At 41.4% G+C, this 18,987-nt stretch overlaps 2 protein-coding genes across 10 annotated transcripts in view; both read right to left on the reverse strand.

Annotated features, from left to right (window-relative positions):
• The window catches only part of Nca (neurocalcin homolog), a 501,567-nt gene that overhangs the window by 288,593 nt on the left and 193,987 nt on the right, over positions 1-18,987 (reverse strand). The window lies entirely within an intron of this gene.
• Positions 1-18,987, reverse strand: part of LOC135697568 (neuronal calcium sensor 2) — a 419,634-nt gene that overhangs the window by 214,787 nt on the left and 185,860 nt on the right. The window contains exon 2 of one of the 8 annotated variants that reach the window (XM_065217339.1): positions 13,262-13,953. The exons of the other annotated variants lie outside the window; for them this stretch is intronic. The gene's annotated coding sequence lies outside the window, so the exon portion shown is untranslated. The remainder of the gene's footprint in view (positions 1-13,261; positions 13,954-18,987) is intronic. 8 annotated transcript variants of the gene reach the window in all.

An 18,987-nucleotide genomic window follows, 5' to 3' on the forward strand; every position in this document is an offset into this window, starting at 1 on the left:
GATCTTGATTAAGGAAAACCGCTACTCCTTGCCAGCCCTCGGAAAGAGATGCATCAAATGCAACAGTCCAGCATTTCTCGGTATCCCAATAAGCCTCGTTGCCCATCAGCTAAGACAGCTCCCAACAAACACCGCTTCTGGATCTTCCTTTTTTTCTTTTTCTTTTTCATTTATCATCCCGCCATGGTCTGATCTATTTCGATCCCGTCCATGAGATTTTGAACAATTGAACAATCTGAACTTTGTTTAAACATGATGGAAATGGTTAAAATCACCAAATGAAAATCAGCAGCAAAATAAATAAAAAACGTGTCCTAATAGGAATAAATCAGATTTATACTAAAACTCTAAACTGAGAAGGCGTTTGAGTTTAAACCCATTATTTTCAGCTCAATAAGCAAAATCGGTCGCCACTAGGCCACCGAGCTTCTTATATCACAAAACAATTACGATCAAGTTCCCGCTTAACTTTCTGTTTCTAGATTTCCGTCCCAGCGGTAACCTAATAAACGACGTTAACAACTGCTCTTAACAATAACTCGAAAGGATCTCATCCGCATCATCTGTAATTAACCGGCCTCCCAATGTTTCATAAGCGTAACATCAATCGCTCTTCCAAGTTTACCGCTTAAAACAAATATATATCAGCCATTCCATAGCAAAATGATATAGGTTCACAGAATTTCTTTAAAATTTGTAGTTTTGTTCCTTATCGCAAAATATTAGACCCGAAGTGTTATATTGTGTCATGTTAGGGTGGTCCAAAAATGACTTTTTTTGTTCAAAAATTAATAACTTTTGAACCACGGGGCGGGCCAATTTCAATGATCAAAATATCAAATGAAAACAACAAATTTTAGGAAAATATAATGATATTTGAAAAATTAGGATTTTGTGTTCAAAAACATTGATTGTATTTGTTTTTTAAGGTTTTCTTGGTTTATAGATAGAGAGCGTTTTTAACTTTTCCATGAAAATCTAGGCTTTTTTACACAATATATTAAAAAATCAGCGATGTGCTTTTTTTTCGTTTCAGAGTAATATTTTTTTGAAATTATCACGTATCGGGTTTTCGCTCAATACTCCTATGCGAGTAGACTACCACCAAACGTTTCCATTGATGTCACTAGTTTACAGCATATTTAAACTTTGTACGCTGGTGGTCATTTTCCAATCGTGTGCTGAATCCAAAAATGTAGTCAGAAAAAACCAGAAACCATGAAAACCATAAAAAACAGATTCAATCAATGTTTTACAATACAAAATCCAATTTTTCCACTATCAATATATTTTTCCGGCCCAGTGATTTAAAAGTTATGATTTTTTGAAAAAAAAATGTTTTGGGCCACCCTAACATGGAAATGGTCACCCTAAGGACAAAATTAAGAAAAATGCGTGTCTAATATTTTACGAAAAGGAACAAAACTACAATTTTTTACGATATTCAAAGAACCACTATATCGTTTTGCTATGGAATGGCTCTACAGTCAAGATTCCTATATTACGAAGTCGTTCTTGCCGGATTCCTATAGTACGGTTGCCACTGGTTTCCTATAATAGGTCGATCCAGCATTAACGAGTACACGTACCATATGGGATTTGAGCTAATTAGGACCAAACACTGATTGTACGGCAATTTGAAAAGATTACTTCCTGATGTCTTTGCAGAAGATGTTAATCAGAAAGATGACCACCCTTTAGGAAGTGCCAGTTTCCAGTAGGTCATAAGTCAGGTTCTGTGGAAGATCCAGAACATCCGTAAAAGTGGTCAATTCATGAAACTGGTCCTAGAGCTCCGTCGTTTTTTTTTATAAACCCCTCATAAACGACTTATTAGCATGAATTCAGAGTTGTGACCGGAATATAGAATCTGGGGAATAATGGATGGCCCTCTGGAATTTCCAGAATATCCGTTAAAGCGGTCAATTCATGAAACTGATCCTAGAGCACAGTGTTTTTTTTAGAAACCACTCATAGGCATCTTATCAGAATGAATTCGGAGTTGTGACTAGAAAATTGACGCTTAGGACCACGGGATAGTCCACCGGAAGATCCGAAACATGCGAAAAAGTGATAAATACATGAATCTGATCCTAGAGCTCCGTGGTTTTTACGAAACCACTCATAGACGTCTTATCAGAATAAATTATTGATCGGAATATGAACCCACGGGACAACAGGATGGTATTCCAAAAGATCCGGAGTATCCTTGCGATTCATAAAACTGATCATAGAGCTCCACGGTTTTTTCGAAACCTCTTAAAGACGCCTTATCAGAATGAATTTGGAGTTTTGACCAGAATATGGATGCTGGGGTCCACGTAATGATCCACCGAAAGATCCGGAACATACGCTTAAGTTCATGAAACTGTGCCTAGGGCTCCGCGGTTTGTACGAAACCACTCATAGATATCTTATCAGATTGAATTCAGAGTTGTGATCGGAATATGGACTCTGAGGACTACGGGATGTTCCATCGGAAGATCCGGAACATCTGTAAAAGTGGTCAATTCATGAAACTGAACCTAGCGTTCCACGGTTATTTCGAAACCCCTCATAGAAGTCTTATCAGAATGCATTCGGAGTGTGACCGGAATATGTACTCTGGGGACTACGAGAAGGTCCACCGGAAGATCCGGAACATCTGTAAATATGGTCAGTTCATGAAACTGATCCGAAACCTCTTAAAGTCGTCTTATCAGAATAAATTCAGAGTTGTGACCGGAATGTGAACTCCTGGGCAGTGTTCGGAAAATCATTCTCAGATCTCATTCGTTGAGCTTCCCTGCGAGAATAAACTCGTGTGGGAATACGGCAACCAAAATTCACGTTTGAGATTCTCATGCATATTCACAGCGCCGAAAAATCATTCCAGCTTCAAATTCTAAAAATCCACGATGAGTTCCACGTAATGATCTCCTGAAAGATCCGGAACATCCATAGATGTCTTATCATAATAAATTCGGAGTTGTGACCCATATATGGACTCTGAGGATAACAGGATGGTCCATAGAAAGATCCGGAACATCGTTAAAACTGGTCAATTCATGAATCTGATCCCAAAACTCCGCAGTTTTTACGAAACCACTCAAAGTCGTCTTATCAGAATGAATTTAAAGTTGTGATCGGAATATGGACCCAGGGGATCATGGAATGGACCTCTGGAAGATTCGAAACATCCGTAAAAGTGGTCGATTCGTGAAACTGATTCTAGAACTCAGCGATTTCTTCGAAATTATTCATAGAAGTCTTATCAATATGAATTCAGAGTTGTGATCGGAAAATAGTCCTTGGGAACCACGTAATGATCCTCCGGAAGAACTGGAACATCCAAAAAAGTGATCATTTCATTAAACTGACCCTAGAACTCTGCAGTTTTTTTCCAAATTATCCAAAAAGTGCACATATCTTTTTTATGAATTTATTCCTCAACCCACAACCTACTGGTCCTTTTATGATGTACTACTACTACTCGCAAAAATACCCGTTCCCATATTCGTTAACGAGAGCCGTTCACGATCTACATTTCCTTCTACGCGCGAACGCAGCCGTTCACGAATATGGAAGTTATCTTCAAATTACCCTACAATAAGAGTTTGTCTCCAATTTGCTCAAATTCCATATGGTACGTGCATTTGTTGGTTCCGGGTAATTTGGTAGAATACCATTTGGCCCAATGTCGTTTGGCAGAATACCATTTGGCCGAATGTCATTTGACCAAATACCATTTGGCCGAATGCCATTTGGCCGAATGGGTCGTTTGGCCGAATGCCGTTTGGCGGAATGCCTTTTTGCAGAAAATTGATCGGTTTGATTCGATGATTGATTGACGATTATTAAACGAAAATTTATGCAATTTTATTTCTTCACATGCATAGTACCTTGAGTAAAGAGGAAACCTTTTATGACGGTAAACTCCAACTGGTATTATCCTCGGATTAAATCCTATCCTATTTTTTTTTTAATTCTGATTTGTCTTAATTTTAAGATAAGCTGCGTTTATTGTGCAAAAAAAACGGCAAAGAACTGCACATGTTAAAAAGGGTGGCTAAAAATACCAATTACATATATAAAAGATTATCTTTAAAAGAATAATGAATCCATCGACAATATAAAATTTCAGTTTTATACAATGTAGGGGAAATGGCTCTAATGTTGGCCTATGGATCTAAGATTGGGCCCATCGCTAAAAATCTGCTATTAATCAATTTTATCTAAATGAACGCGTCATTGCACAGTGGTCCAGAATGCAGATTTAGGTGGAATGATATGTTTTGAGCCTGAAATTGAAACTTTAGACTAAAAGTCTCTTCTACAAAGTTGTTCCTTATAGTTATGCCCTCATTTTTATGACAATGAATTCTAGGGTGGTTCCTATTAACATTAAAATGAAAAATCTGTCCAAATTTTCGAGTCGTCGGATTGTCGAGTGCCGGATAAGCGGGGAATAGTGTAGTGAATTTCATCTATGGATCGTTATTAGGGTTGCCTAATAGCTGAAAATAAACTTAAATGAATTGTTGTTGATGTTTCTTTATTAAAGAATCTGATAAACTTAAATAATTTAAATCAATAGTTCCAATGGCAGTTTTGTAAAATCTGTGACCCAATCACACACTCCGATCAACCACACAAAATCAAGAAATCAAAAACCATTTCCAAAATCAAATCCACAGTAGAAATACCTCAAATTCTCTCATCCATCAATGTATGAGCTAGGTAAAGAAGTGTGCGTTTGCTTAGGATTGTCGCATTAATGGCCTTAGCTCAATTTCAACTTTTGTTCAATTTTCACACTGCCGTACTCTAGCGGAACTATCAATCTATCCTCTTCAGAACTTTTTCTAGCTGATAAATTATCGCACTAAAGCTTCCTCCCAACTCTGTTAGTTACCTCTTTTTTATATTCTGACTAAAACTAAAATTAGCAACGAGAAAAAAAAAATTCTTTCATTCGTTGTTGTTAAATCCTAAAGTATTCGGTTTCACCTGCTTGAAGTCAGCTCCAATGAATAGTAGCTCTGCTGATTGTAACCTCAACGGCCCTTTATCATTTTAATTACTTTCGCAGGGAGCCCGATACCGAACAACAAAATAAGGACCCCCACGTTCAGAGAATGAAATTAAATCACTAACACCGGGTTAAGTGAACATAATTTACGGAGAAATTCCATGTTCCAGCCCGCTTCGGCCATAACCCGTTCGTTGGTCTTTGCTTGACTGAGTGGAAAAAAATGTGTACACACAATAATATATTCATTAGGCTCCTCTAACGAGCAGGACCGGCGACAACGGTGAAAAGTTTTTATGGGTTATGTTATTTTTTCACTTTCACCCACCACGGTGTGTTTAGTCAACAAAACTGGGTGGAAAAGGCCACCCAGTAATACGAGCGGTTTGTATCATAAAGTGGATAGAAGTAAATAAATCCGCAAATTAGCTTCATCATAATACGGGGTAATTAGGAGGACATTTTCAGTAAATTTATTCATGAAACTTTATTTTTGCATCGCCCACCTAAAGCACATAGAGCTTTTTTGGCGTAGAAACGACTCATAAGACGCCATGACAAACAGAAAATGGCAACCTAGTAGTCCGAAGAAGTTTGCATAATGCCAAGCCAGCGAGTTCTTCGTGATAAGGTGTCATCGAAATGATTGATTACCGGCACTCAATTCGGAAATCCAACCGTCAGCCCTACGCGCAGAAGCGGTTACATATCGTAAATTAACAAGTTCACCATCTCCAGCTGTTCCACGACCGAGTTCCGTTCGACCATGAAGTATTACATCCGTGCAGTTCCAACCGAACAATTCATTTTGGGCTGACAGCTACGTGATTGTTATCACTGTGCCAAATTAGGCTTCAGATCCTGAGCAGATTAACTTTCCCGCAAGGTGAGACTGTAGGCTATTTTAGAATACTTATTCCAGCACACATTCATCGTTTTGTGTCACGTAATTTTGGGCAACCATTAAATTGTACTTAGCAACTTATTCCTTCCTTTCTTCGTATTTTCCTCCTCAACACGCTTCGTCAGCTTGTCTCCTTGGAACGCTTTCCTTGGGCCTTTTTCCCTTTTTTTCATTTTTCTAATGATACAGCAGAAGCTGTGCTCTGCTTCGGGCAACAGCTAGAAACAAAAATTTGCCACCCTCCCGTCGTCGTCGTCGTCGTCGTTGAGTCGAGTTGGTCGGGGAGCCTCATTTAAAATTAATTATCCTTCGGTTATCTAGCGTTGTGATGCATGTGACGAGGAAACGCCCCGGCTTGCCTGCACGTGTATGTGTGTGTTCGTAGGTGTCTGAAACATGCAAAGTATTTCCACTACGTCATCGTTTCTGCTCAACGAGCAGCGACAGTGACTAGCAGCAGACCAAGGAGGTTCGGTAGCCTTGTTGGCATTTTTACGAGTGTTGTATCCTGTCGACCTACCATAAGTCGTACCTGCCCTCCCCACTTGTAGAGGTATCGTTTAGGAGTGCTCTTAGGCAAAAACTCCTCTTGGGTACGGTACATTTATCAACGAACGGTGCACAACTTGGAGTAGGTTGTTGTTGCTGGTCCCGGTGTGTAGTGGTTGGTGTACTACATACACACACATACACACACACATGGGCTTTGCAGGATTCGGAAGAGGTTTACTCGGTGTCTGGTTGGTCCTCTGTTGTGGTTCATGGACGGAAGTCATGTGGTTTTACGTATTCACACCTCCGGTTATTTTGTGCTTCTTTCGTGGCCTGGTGTGGAAGGGTTTTGTTTTTTGTTTTGGTGACTGGTCGGTGCTGTAAATTATTTGACACCATCGACAATGGCAAGCATATACTCAGAAATTAATTACCCATACTTTGGAGGGCGAGTTTTCTTCACAGAGAATTTTTTAATGTTGTCGGCCAGGGATTGAAAATGATTCGTGAACTTTTCCAACGCGGATGTCACCAAAATTTATAGGTCGTAACCCACATTGATGGTAAATGTACCTGAATTTAAAACTATGTTGGGAGAATCTAAATTTAGTTAAAACTAGAACCAATTCGTTTTAATTTTTATGCACGTAAAAATGGCTTGAATTTCAAATGATTGAAATCGTAAATAAACATTAGAATATATATGTTTATTGATAATATGTTTATTTGTTTCGAATTAAAGGATCCTGGCCCTAACCCCTATATTGCATTGCATATTAGCTTATTGCGTGCTAGCAACTCGCAACGTGTTCTAGATGTACCTTCACAGTTATTAATTGAGAGCTTTCGATGCCTGTACCATTTTTGCATAAGTATAAAGGGTGTTCCACATCAAATTGCATCACGGAAAAAACACTGTAGAAAATTACCTAGTTTACCGATCCTTTTCAAACTTTCAGACAATAAAATATAAGCCATTAGTAAGTTTTTGGCATATTTATTTCATTCAACTTCAATACCATAACCGTACGCTCGCACCTTCCGCTTAACTCCACTCATTATGTTTTGTACAACATCTGTACGATCTTTTTCTTCATTTAATCCTCAGATCTGACCTCCTTGCGATGCTTCCGTAGTGCCTGCTTCATAATAGTCCAGTATTTTTCGATGGGCCTTAGTTCCGGTGCGGTTCATGTCCTTGGTTACGAAAGTGACCCCGTTGGCATCGTACCACTCCAGGACAACATTTGAATAGTGGCACGAAGCTCGATCCAGCCAGAAGATTGTAGGGCCCTCGTGTTGCTTCAACAGAGGAAGCAGACGCTTCTGTAGACACTCCTTGAGGTAGATCTCCCCGTTTACAGTCCCGGTAGTCACGAACGGCGCACTCCGTTTGTCACATGAGATCGCTTGCCAAATCATGTATTTCTTGACAAACTTTGAAAATGTCTGCTTCCTTACTTCCTCCGGAACATCAAACTTATGCTGGACGGTGAAGAACAGTAGCTTCGGAAGCTGCCGGAAGTCCGCCTTGACGTAAGTCTCATCATCCATGATGAGACAATGAGGCTTCGTCAGCATCTGAGTACACAGTTTCCGGGCCCGTGACTTTCCCACCGTATTTTGCCGTTCGTCACGATTTGGAGCCTTTTGCACTTTGTACTTATGCAGTCCCTCCCGGTCCTTGGCTCTCTGAGTGAAAGACTTTTTTTTTTGTTCATTAATTTATTTGATAAGGCTCAAGCTCAACCGAAGTAACTTTACAGAGCCGAGGATTCTTACAATACGTCTTAAAACTATAGTCAAAAGGTACAACACAATAAACACTTTATCTTCCGCTATCTAATAAGCCTCCTCCATCAGAACTGCTTCCAGTGGTTTCAGTGGTTTCATTGTATGGCAGTTACGCCATCGTAGGGTAAAGCGCTTCCATTGCAGCAATGGACGCAAAATGTGGTCAACACTCACACACTCATCACGAAACGGTTGCTTTCCAAAGTCGACGACGCATCGACCGAAAGAACTGCTGATGAAGAGCAATGAGGAGGACCACACAATGGTTGCTGCCAAGAAAATCGACGATCGCGTGGCACACATCGAGAGTGGCCTGCTTTTGTCGACAGCCGAGTGAACACTGGAAAACACGTCTTGATAGTTGCGATAGTAAATTCACTGTGGATTCCGCTTAAACGCTTTCACGACACGCTTGTGATCCTGATCACAAATACACCATCCATTTTTACCGCATTTCTCCCGCCGATCCATGCTCAGAGTTTCGTAGTAACGTTTAATCACACAACTCACCGTTGACTGCAAGATTCCGAGTTGTTTTACAATGTCCCGATGAGAGAGTTGAGGATTTTCCAGATGCTTGCGCAAAATCAATTCGCGACGTTGCTTTTCGGGTGTCGCCATTTTTACCAACTTTCGAAAAACTGACAGCGATAAAAATACAGTGTAAACAATACACTCTAAACTACTTCTACACACATTTTCAAGAGAAAATACTCAATGGGTACAGCGTTTTTTCCGTGGTGCAATTTGATGTGGGACACCCTTTAATTGTGTGCAGTGTTTTAAAAATATCCAAAGATAAAATCTCTTCAATGAGCATAATCTCATTTGATTATCGTAAACAAAAATCAACCAGCAAACAACAGCGGATGATATTACAAACAGTGGTACGGTAGCTCTGCTATCATGCTAACAGAACTCACCAGCAACAATTCTCACCAAACTGTGGAGAGTTTACGCATCAAAATTTTTGCTGTACACCCGAACATGAACCGAATCTTCCATCATTGCTTTTATTAACTAGTTCGTTTACTTGAAAGACTCAATCGCGTTAGCTTTACGGAGTCGATAATTCATTGTTCTTTGTAACAAAGCAGCAGCCCGCAGTGAGTATAATTTTGCACAATGTGATTTCGATGTTGTTAACACGAGGATTGCCGCCTTGGATTGGGTACAAATACTTGACCAACCAACCATTGATGCCGCCGTCTCCGTATTGTACGACAACATCTATAAAGTAATCCAAGATACTGTTCCGGTGAAGACACGAAAATCTTGTTTGCAATTCCAACAACCTTGGTGGAATCCGCAATTGCGTAATCTGCGTAACCGTCTGCGTAAAGCTCGAAAACGTTACTTTCGTTCCCACACCGCAGCAAACAAGTATACGGTGCAGCTAGTAGAAGCAGAGTATAATAGTTTGCAGGAAGCTTTGCTTTCGTGAGTACGTCGACAACCTCCAGAGGGGTTTCAAGGAAAATCCATCGTCGTTCTGGTCTTCTATCAACTCTCGGAAAAGATCAGCTGGTATTCCCGTGGACGTCACCTACGGTAGTAGAAGCTCCACCACACCGACACCGCTTCTGCTGACCTTTTCGAAGTGTTTTCGAACCCGATCAAACTCCTCCACCTCAGCAATACATTGATCGCTAACAACCCAATTTCATTACTTCATTATATGGCTACCAAGCTTTTGGGGATTTTCCTTATTAGAGAGTTGTATAGATTTTTCTCCTTTAGCTTACTTAAATCTTTGGTTTTTATTAGTTAGGTAGGTTCCGATTCAACACATTGTAGTTTCATTTTAATACCTATGATCTTGACTTTTTTACCTAGGGGATGAGTACTTAAGGGGGTTAGATTTTGATAAGTTCTTTAGTGGGAATGACACTGATGAAGACTGCACATTGTAGTCGAAATACGTATCTGTCATGGATACCAAAATTAATTAAGTGGAATTAAATGGAAGGTAACCTTTTTTGCTGTTTTATTTAGCATTCCGCTAACAACCCAATTTCATTACTTCAACACCAATCCGGTAATATGCACAAAGTGGAAAATGACCGACCTATCTCGATCCTGAACTGCTTGGCCAAAGTTCTCGAAAATCTTCTGCATGAGAAGTTGTGTCCAGCTGTTCAACCCATAATCTCAGAGTTTCCGCATGGATTCATGAAAAAGCGCTCGACAGTCTCTAACTTGATGACTTTTTTTTTCTCTGTTAGGGACCTAACACCACTGCGACCAGTAAATTGATCTATTGTAGTATATCCCATGTCCTTAGTTTAGTGCATGTCGTATGTCACTATTGAGAAATGATGAAGTATTCGATTTTTTTACAGTTGCCACTTTTTTACACTTGCATTCATCTCAAGGATCCTACTCTAATTGAAAGGTCCCGCTATTTATACCCTTCGGAGTGTTGAAACACCCTCCGAAGGCGCGCCCCTTTGTCAGTCAAAGATGAATTCCTTAGCAACAAAATTAAGGTATGACACCGATAATGACCATGCATCAGAACCCTAGTCTTAACCACTTCAAACTAGGGAACAACGAAGAGAAGATTAGGAATCACATAGATGAAGACAACTAACTCATTTTTTGCCTTGTTTCAAGATCATCCTCGGTAGACAAAGCCGGGTCTTGTCACTATCAACAAGGCATAAAAAGTAACAAAGACTAAGATGTGTTCCTTGGATTATTGAAAAATCCTGTTCCCCTAGTTTGAAGTAGTCAGGACTAGGAATCGGTGGTAGATCTTAAATCCCGTAACGTACCACGAAAAGGTGATCTACCCACGTTACGGGGCAACTTGATGACTTACACGAACACTCTTATAGGTAGCATCGAGAAGCGTTAGCAAGTGGACTCCGTTTACATCGACTTCTCTAAGGCTTTTGACAAAGTCCCTCACGACCTAGCCATTATGAAGCTAAACCGCCTTGGTCTTTCACCGTGGATTGTTTGTTGGTTGAAATCATACTTATCATACAGAAAGGCTTTCGTCAAGGTACGTGATTCCAGATCCGGGGTATTCCATATACCATCGGGGGTTCCACAAGGGAGTCACCTAGGTCCTCTCATTTTCGTTCTGTTTATTAACGACGTGCGTGATATGCTAAGTTCCTGTCGATCGTGGATTGTTGCGTACTACAAGCTGATATAGAGCGATTGTCATCCTGGTGTCAGATGAATGGAATGCAAGCCAATGCTGCCAAATGCAAAGTGATTACCTTACCCTTACCCGCTTTCACTCTCCGATCATTTTTGATTACTCTATGAATCAATCGCCGCTGGAAAGGGTTAATGCCATTAAGGATCCTGGGCTCACCTTGGACAGCAAACTACGGTTTAACGAGCACATATCCATGACAGTTGCAAAGGCCAACTCCATGCTAGGATTTTTGCGCCGCAATACTGCACAATTCGACGACGGTACGCCCTGAAAGCGCTGTATTGCTCTATGGTCCGCAGTGTTCTTGAATATGGAGTACAAATTTGGGCTCCATATCATGCTGTTCATGTACTGCGCATCGAGAGAATCCAGAAACAGTTTATAAAGTTTGCATTACGACGTCTGCCATGGACAAATCCAGATAGCTTACCTCCGTACGAGCATAGATGTACGCTTATTGGACTGCAAACACTAACAAATCGCCGAGTCTTTCTCCAGAGGATGTTCATATTTGACATGATTAGTAATCATATTGACTGCAGCTGTTTGCTCGGGAACATCAATTTCCACACTCTAGCTCGCCGTCTCCGCAACTATTACTTTCTGTGGACTCCCGGACATCGTACTGCTTACGGTTATAACAATCCTCTCGATAGATGTTGCAGGCTGTTTAATGATGTGTGTGATGTTTTTGATTTTAATATAAGTAGACCAGTTTTTAAGAATAGGATAAAGTCACTTTAAACAGTCTGTATGGCTAAAATGTCAAAGATGGTGGTTAAATAAATAAATATGAAGAGCCAAAGACTGAACAATTGAAATGCAAAACCAAATGTTGAAACTTAAAAAAAAATCACTTAATACTATGTCTAGTAGGAGTAAGGCCGAATACTCGCGGCTTACCGGAGGCTAGAGGAGTACATTGTCGAAGGATAGTATCAGGGAAGGAGCATTGGGGTGAGGTTTTGTTGTCCCATCAGAACGTTGTCGCCAGTATGAACGGTAGTGCAGTTCTAGATTCGTCTGGAGTTCGACCGGCTATGGTCCCAAACAGTGTCCGGCTAGAATCCCAACCAGTGTCAGTAATCAGGAGACGGTACCCTAGTAACTCGTTTGTTATAAGATATCACTAAGAGATAAACTATATTAAAACTCCCGGATATTTCCCGGTTTGTTTCGATTACCGCTTAATTCCCGGTTAAGTGGCCACCCTGCAAAAGATTTCAGAGGCATATTCTAAAAAGAAACTTATAGGATAAATTAAAGCAAACTCTTGCGAGGATTGTCCAGTGTATGACGTAGTTCTTCTTCTTCTTCTTCTTTTTCTTCTTCTGCGTATTTCTAGCTTATTGCTTATCGAACATTATCTTATTGCGTGCTCTCAACTTAGTGTTCTAGATGCACTTCAACAGTTATTAATTAGGAGCTTTCGATGTCTGTACTATGTTTGCATTAGTATAAATGTGTGGTAAATATAATCATACTATATGACCAGGGAAGTCGAAATAGTTTCCATCCCGAAAAAATCCAAGACCGGACCGGGAATCGAACCCAGCCACCTCCAGGATGGTCTTGCTTTGTAGCTGCACCTTTACCGACTGAGTTAAGGAATGCACAAGTTCATGTAATTCCTAAAATTCAATTATAATCAACGAAAGCTGCAGAACCGCTAGCACTGGAAACTTCGCTAAGTGATTCAAGGCCACTACAGTTAGCTGTACCCCAACACAGTCAATAAAACCACTAAATCCCATTAGTTGAAATACAGCCCCCAACTGGCACAATTACTCCCACTGCGGAAGCATCGATAATGAGAACATCACACAAAAACCACGCGTCAGTGTAGCATACAAGTAGAATTCAAAGCATAGGAATGTATATTTACCGAAAATTTAAAGCGTCTGCCGTTCGACTTCCGGAGCGAATAAAGCAATAGAACACTACTTTTGCTGTCGCTTTTTCCTTTGGCCGCTGACCCCTTGCTACTTCTTCTTTTCTACGAAATGCACAAACACATCCACTCTCACTCACACCCACGTTAACTATTGCCTCTTTTGCTGCAACGGCTGGTATCGTTCCTCAGTTCCGCACGGTTGGATTCCAACTCGGATGTAGGAATAATGACTCGGATCTGCTGCAGTAGATTTCTATGCTGTCAAATTCCACTCACTGATGTGCTTGTGAGGCGTGCACGAATGAAGTTTTTTTCTATTCTTCTTCGCCTTCGTTCCCCTTCGTTCCGATTTCGAGGAGTATTGTGAGCACTATTTATTAGCTGCAAGATTTATAAACACACTATTTCTTGGCTTTAATTCTTCCTTTTTTTTCGTTGGCCTTTTCTTCTTAGAACACTGTTGTGCTAACTCCTTCAGGAAACACTACACAGTTGCAGCAATCCACAGGAATCGAACAGGCGAACCGGTTATGGCACACAAACACACACGAGCGCGCGCGTTAAGGATAGGGTGCACACTACCACCACTGTACGAGAACTACTTGATTGATTAATTTTCCACCTTTCTGATTCCGGTCATCGGAATTTGCTGCTTCTTCTGCTGCTGCTGCCACTGCTGATGCCTGCAGGAGGAAACAAGCAATATGTCGATTGGGGTGAAAATGCACTCACACCCCAACCGAGGGGACCCCGCAGCAGTGAGTGGGTGTGCGTGTGTGGGTGTCCTTCCATCTATGACAGTCGGGATTCCAGTTCCTACAATGTTTCCCATGGCAAAGCACGGGAAAGCAAGATCGAATCGAACCAAGAAGGGAAAGCAACCGAATGGCACTTGAGCTCCATAAATAGAAAGCTATTTTCCTCGCCAATCCGGTTATTGTTCATTGGATTTATTTTTCTGTGTACTTACAGCCCGGTTTGTGAGGCTGGTGCGAGGGCTTTCAAACGACCGACAGGCCAAAGTTCAACCTGTCCAAGGCAGATGTCGGCCGCCCCAGGAGACCGCCGCATACGATATTTACGGGAACAAAAGAAGTCAGCAATGAGATATTGATACACCAGTTCTGCAGAAAAGGAAGGTATTTAGCTGTCCTCGTCCCCGGGAGAACAGCCGGAAGAACAGAAGAAAAATCAAAGCATAAATAACTTGGCACAAGCTTCTGCTGCTGGGTGGAGGCTGGAAGTACGATTTCTTGGACCAACATTGGAACCCGACGGCCCGGTGCCACTGCCAGTAACAAAGAAGTTGTATGATGTAGCGGAGATAACTTCGGAGAATTGGATAGAGGTAATTGAAATTGGCTTGATGTTACACGGGAGGGATAATTGGGTTGCCTTGGGGCGGTGTCTATCTTTAGAGCAGTGTTTAAAGAAAAGATCAGTAGCTAGTACGTTTGTCTACGGTATATATAGTAATGCTACGAATGCCGGATGGTACGTTACTCAGATGGAGAGGAGTCTATAATCTCTCGAAAACAGTCTGGTAGCTTATGGACAAATCCTAGGCCAAAACATAATACCAAACGGTACGGATTAGAACGGTTCACGTTATTTGCAATAAGGTTACAATTGCATTAATAATAAAGAAACAAGAAGCGATACACACAAATCAACATTGTAACTTAAGGTAGCCGTAATAGCCTCAATTTAACCACGTATTATTTCACATTAATAATAAGAACACGATTTCCTTTAAATTAGTTCATTGTAGTCAAGGAAGCAGTACTATGACGAGCATCATAACAGACGGTAACATACCTAGGAGCAAGCGGCGACAAGTTCGACAAGCACAATGACACTAGCCAACTGTCTACGAAGAGTGAGGGGTCCAAGATCTCTCCCCATGAAACACACATGTTCTATATCAGTTTATATAACCTTTGTTCGACTGATTTTGATTGTATAGCAATTTACTCAACATAATTCTATGAGTTTGTGTTATTTGAGCCCTTCACATAGTTCGCAACCTTTTAAAAAAAACTACCATCTTCGTGTCAAAGTTGCCCTTTGAGAAAGTCATTTCTCAATCCGCCGGAACCTTTCCCGAAAAGTAAAACGAAGACGACATTCTCATTGCAGCCCTTGGGCAACGTTTCAAAAGCTAAGGAATTTTTCACTTGCTCATGAATGTACTCTCACCTACACTGCTACTGCCGTTGCTGCACACCTCTCATCACCAAGTCCGACGAAAAGTGCCATTTGCATAAAGGGTGTCCACGATGAAATTGCCACACTATGAAATTGCTCTAACTTTTTAACCGTTGGGTAGAATTTAATGAAAATTTGGGTGGATTTAGTTCATAGTGCATTATTTACATCCTGCAAGTTTTAAAGTCCTGTGATCAAAACTCGCGGAAATGGAGTCGAAAGAACAGCTCGTGCGTGATAAAATCTTGCGCATTCATCACGAGAACAAGGATCTCTCGCATCGTTCCATCGCTAAAACGTTGGGAACCGCGAATTCCACGGTGTCGCGAGTGATTAAGCGGTTCGAGGAACGGTTGACCACCGATCGGAAGCCCAGAAGTGAAGGAAAAAGTATTCCGTACAACACCAAAAATCACAACCGCGTAGTTGGGGCCTTCAACCGAAATCCGAACGCCTCCGTTAGGGATGTGGCTAAGAAGCTGCACCTAAGCCGAAGTTTTGTCCAGAAGGCCAAAACTAAGGCTGGGCTTCGAACGTTCAAGGTACAAAAGGCCCCTAATCGCGACGAGAAGCAGAACAAGTCCGCCAAAACCCGTGCCAGGAAGTTGTACCTCAACATGCTGACGAAAGTTGAATGCTGCATCATGGACGACGAAACATATGTGAAGGCCGACTTCAAACAGATCCCCGGCAACCTGTTTTTCACGGCCAAGGATAAGTTCAGCGTTCCGGAGCATGTCCGCACTCAGAAGATGTCCAAATTTGCGAAGAAATTCCTGGTTTGGCAAGCCATCTGCACGTGCGGGAAGCGGAGTGCACCTTTCGTGACCCAGGACACGATGAACGGACAGGTGTACATAAAAGAGTGCCTCCAGAAGCGGCTGCTTCCTCTCCTGAAAGCCCACAACGTCCCAACAATCTTCTGGCCGGATTTGGCCTCATGCCACTACTCCAAGGACGTGCTGAAGTGGTATGCGGACAATAAGGTCAATTTCGTGCCGAAAATGTTCAACCCTCCCAACACTCCGGAGCTCCGCCCCATCGAGAAGTACTGGGCGATTATGAAGCAGCACCTTCTTAAACGACCTAAGGTAGTGAAGACAGTCGAGGAACTGAAGAAAGTATGGGTTTACATGCAAAAAACGGTTGATTCACAGGTTGTGCAGAATCTTATGGCCGGGGTTAAGGCCAAGGTGCGGGCATTTGCGTATGGACTGTAAATAAAATACGAGTAAAATGGTAAAATGAAGTTTAATAGTTATTTCTCAATCCCTGAAAATTTGATGGCAATCGGATGAAAACTCGAATTTTGCGAATCAATTTTGTGTGTGGCAATTTCATCGTGGACACCCTTTAAAGCATACAACATAGCATACCGTGTCGTCGTAGATGGGAGATTTATTGCAGTCGTCGTCGTCGTCGTCGTTGGTGTCTCAGGTGCCTCACGAGAAAATGACACGGCGCATAAAAAGGATACCCTCTCCTCTCAGCCCGTTACGGCGCTGCTGGTGGCTGATGGTTGGAGTTGTCAAAGGTTTGCCGGAGGGAATTTTCACTCCCAACACCACCAGCAGTCTGCCCGGATCACGGAATGGAAGAAGGTGTTTTTTGTTGTACCTTTGGCTGTGTGCCCGTGTCGTCGAAAGAAGTTGACGGAAATGAGATACAACGTTGAGATGGAGAGGGTTCCATTGAAGGGGGAGATGGGGGTGACTACGGGGAATACCAAACCGTTCTTTGATCGATCCATGATGTAATGAAATGCTGGAAAACGCCCGTTAAATTTGAAACTGTGATGGAATCGGATCCAGTTAAGAAGTTGAAGGACATAGTTTATGTTACTTTGTATAGGTTCATTTCATTCACGTTTCCTATCAATAGTGTTTGAATAACAGGCCCGATGTTTTCTGAATCATCGTGCACCTTAAATGCTGCACAGTAGGCCTGAGGTAAATCCATAATTTTTCAGGATGCTTTCAAGAACTGACTGTGTTGGTGTAATATTAGATTAGATTGTCAAAAGGTTCCTATTATTGTATTGTGGGATTTGAAAACAAACATGGTTAGAAGCATTCAAAGTGTTTTCTATGTTAGGTACTTCATATGTAAAGTTTACGATTTTCAGAGTTGGTTAGAAATGTTATCTAACTTGAAGCTTTAATGTGATAATATATTAGCTAGAGAATGATCTTAGAAGAGGGTGGGTAGATAATTGCGTTAGAGTACGGCAGTATGAAAATTGAAGTTGAAAATGAGCGAAGGGCCATTAATGCGACAGTGCAAGACAAACGCACACTCTTTGCCTAACCCGTACGATGTACACGGAGATTTGAAGTATGTCTTCAAATATACAGGCAAAAAGTGTGCGTCTGACTTTGCTTAAATACTGCCTGCGACTGTGGAATAGTTCTAGCGACGTTTCATCACTACCTAAAGCCCCACGTTGCCGAAAGCATTTCCAGTCGATGGTGTGTTATAATGCAGTTCTTCTATACCCAACTATTGTGTTGCTTCCCTCGTCATGACCAACATAGTCATCTCAGAGAGAAACAGTAGGGTGGTTGTTGCATACTCTACCATCATCAGCATTGTTGATGGTTACTCCCGCCTTGAGTTGTTACATGCAACGTGTTTTTTATGTTGCTTCATACGTGAAGTTTGCTGAATGTCAAGTCAAGAATTCAAACTGTCTAGTTAATGAATAGCCCCTAACATGGAAGCTTTAGTGTGATCATTTATTAGCTAGAGAAAGGTCTGAAGAGAGTACGTTGATAGTTCCACTAGAGTACGGCAGTGTGAAAATTGAATAGAAGTTGGAAATGAGCGAAGGGCCATTAATGCGGCAGTACTAGTCAAACGCACACTCCTTTACCTAACTCATACATTAATGGATGAGGAGACTTGAAGTTTTTCTTCAAATCTACAGGCAAAAGAGTGCGATGCTTGAGGCGACTTGAGTGTGAAACAATCGATAGAACTGCTACTGCACATCGAAAATACATGAGCGAATCGGCGATCATCCCTTTTTGACAGTGGACAGTCATCAATGAATGAGTTTGGTAAAGGGGATGCTCGACCCGCACCTTCCTCAAAATTGTGCTTTGCTCGCTTTCTATATAAAATTTTCACACTATAACGGAACTATCAAATCTATACTTTCACTTTAAGTTTGATATTGACGTTGATGACATCTCCAACTATGTAAATCGTTAATGCGTGAATGAAGTAATAAAACAAGATTAGTTAAAGATGGTTGTATTAGTTTGCATGGGAGTGCTAAGAGTTCCGACAAATTGACGTTAAAATCTAGAAAGCAGATACGTCCCTTTGAAAAAGTTATCGAGAATTGAAGACATTTGTCAAAACGACATGCAAAATGAGGTTCCGTGTCATTTGACCGAATGGGTCGTTTGGCCGAATGCTGTTTGGCCGAATGCCGTTTGGCCGAATGCCGTTTGGCCGAATGCCGTTTGGCCGAATGCCGTTTGGCCGAATGCCGTTTGGCCGAA

The sequence above is a fragment of the Ochlerotatus camptorhynchus genome, unplaced genomic scaffold (assembly GCF_037179485.1).
Source record: "Ochlerotatus camptorhynchus isolate MF236.1 unplaced genomic scaffold, CSIRO-AGI_Acam_v1.1 ptg000074l, whole genome shotgun sequence".
NCBI classification, from domain to species: domain Eukaryota; kingdom Metazoa; phylum Arthropoda; class Insecta; order Diptera; family Culicidae; genus Ochlerotatus; species Ochlerotatus camptorhynchus.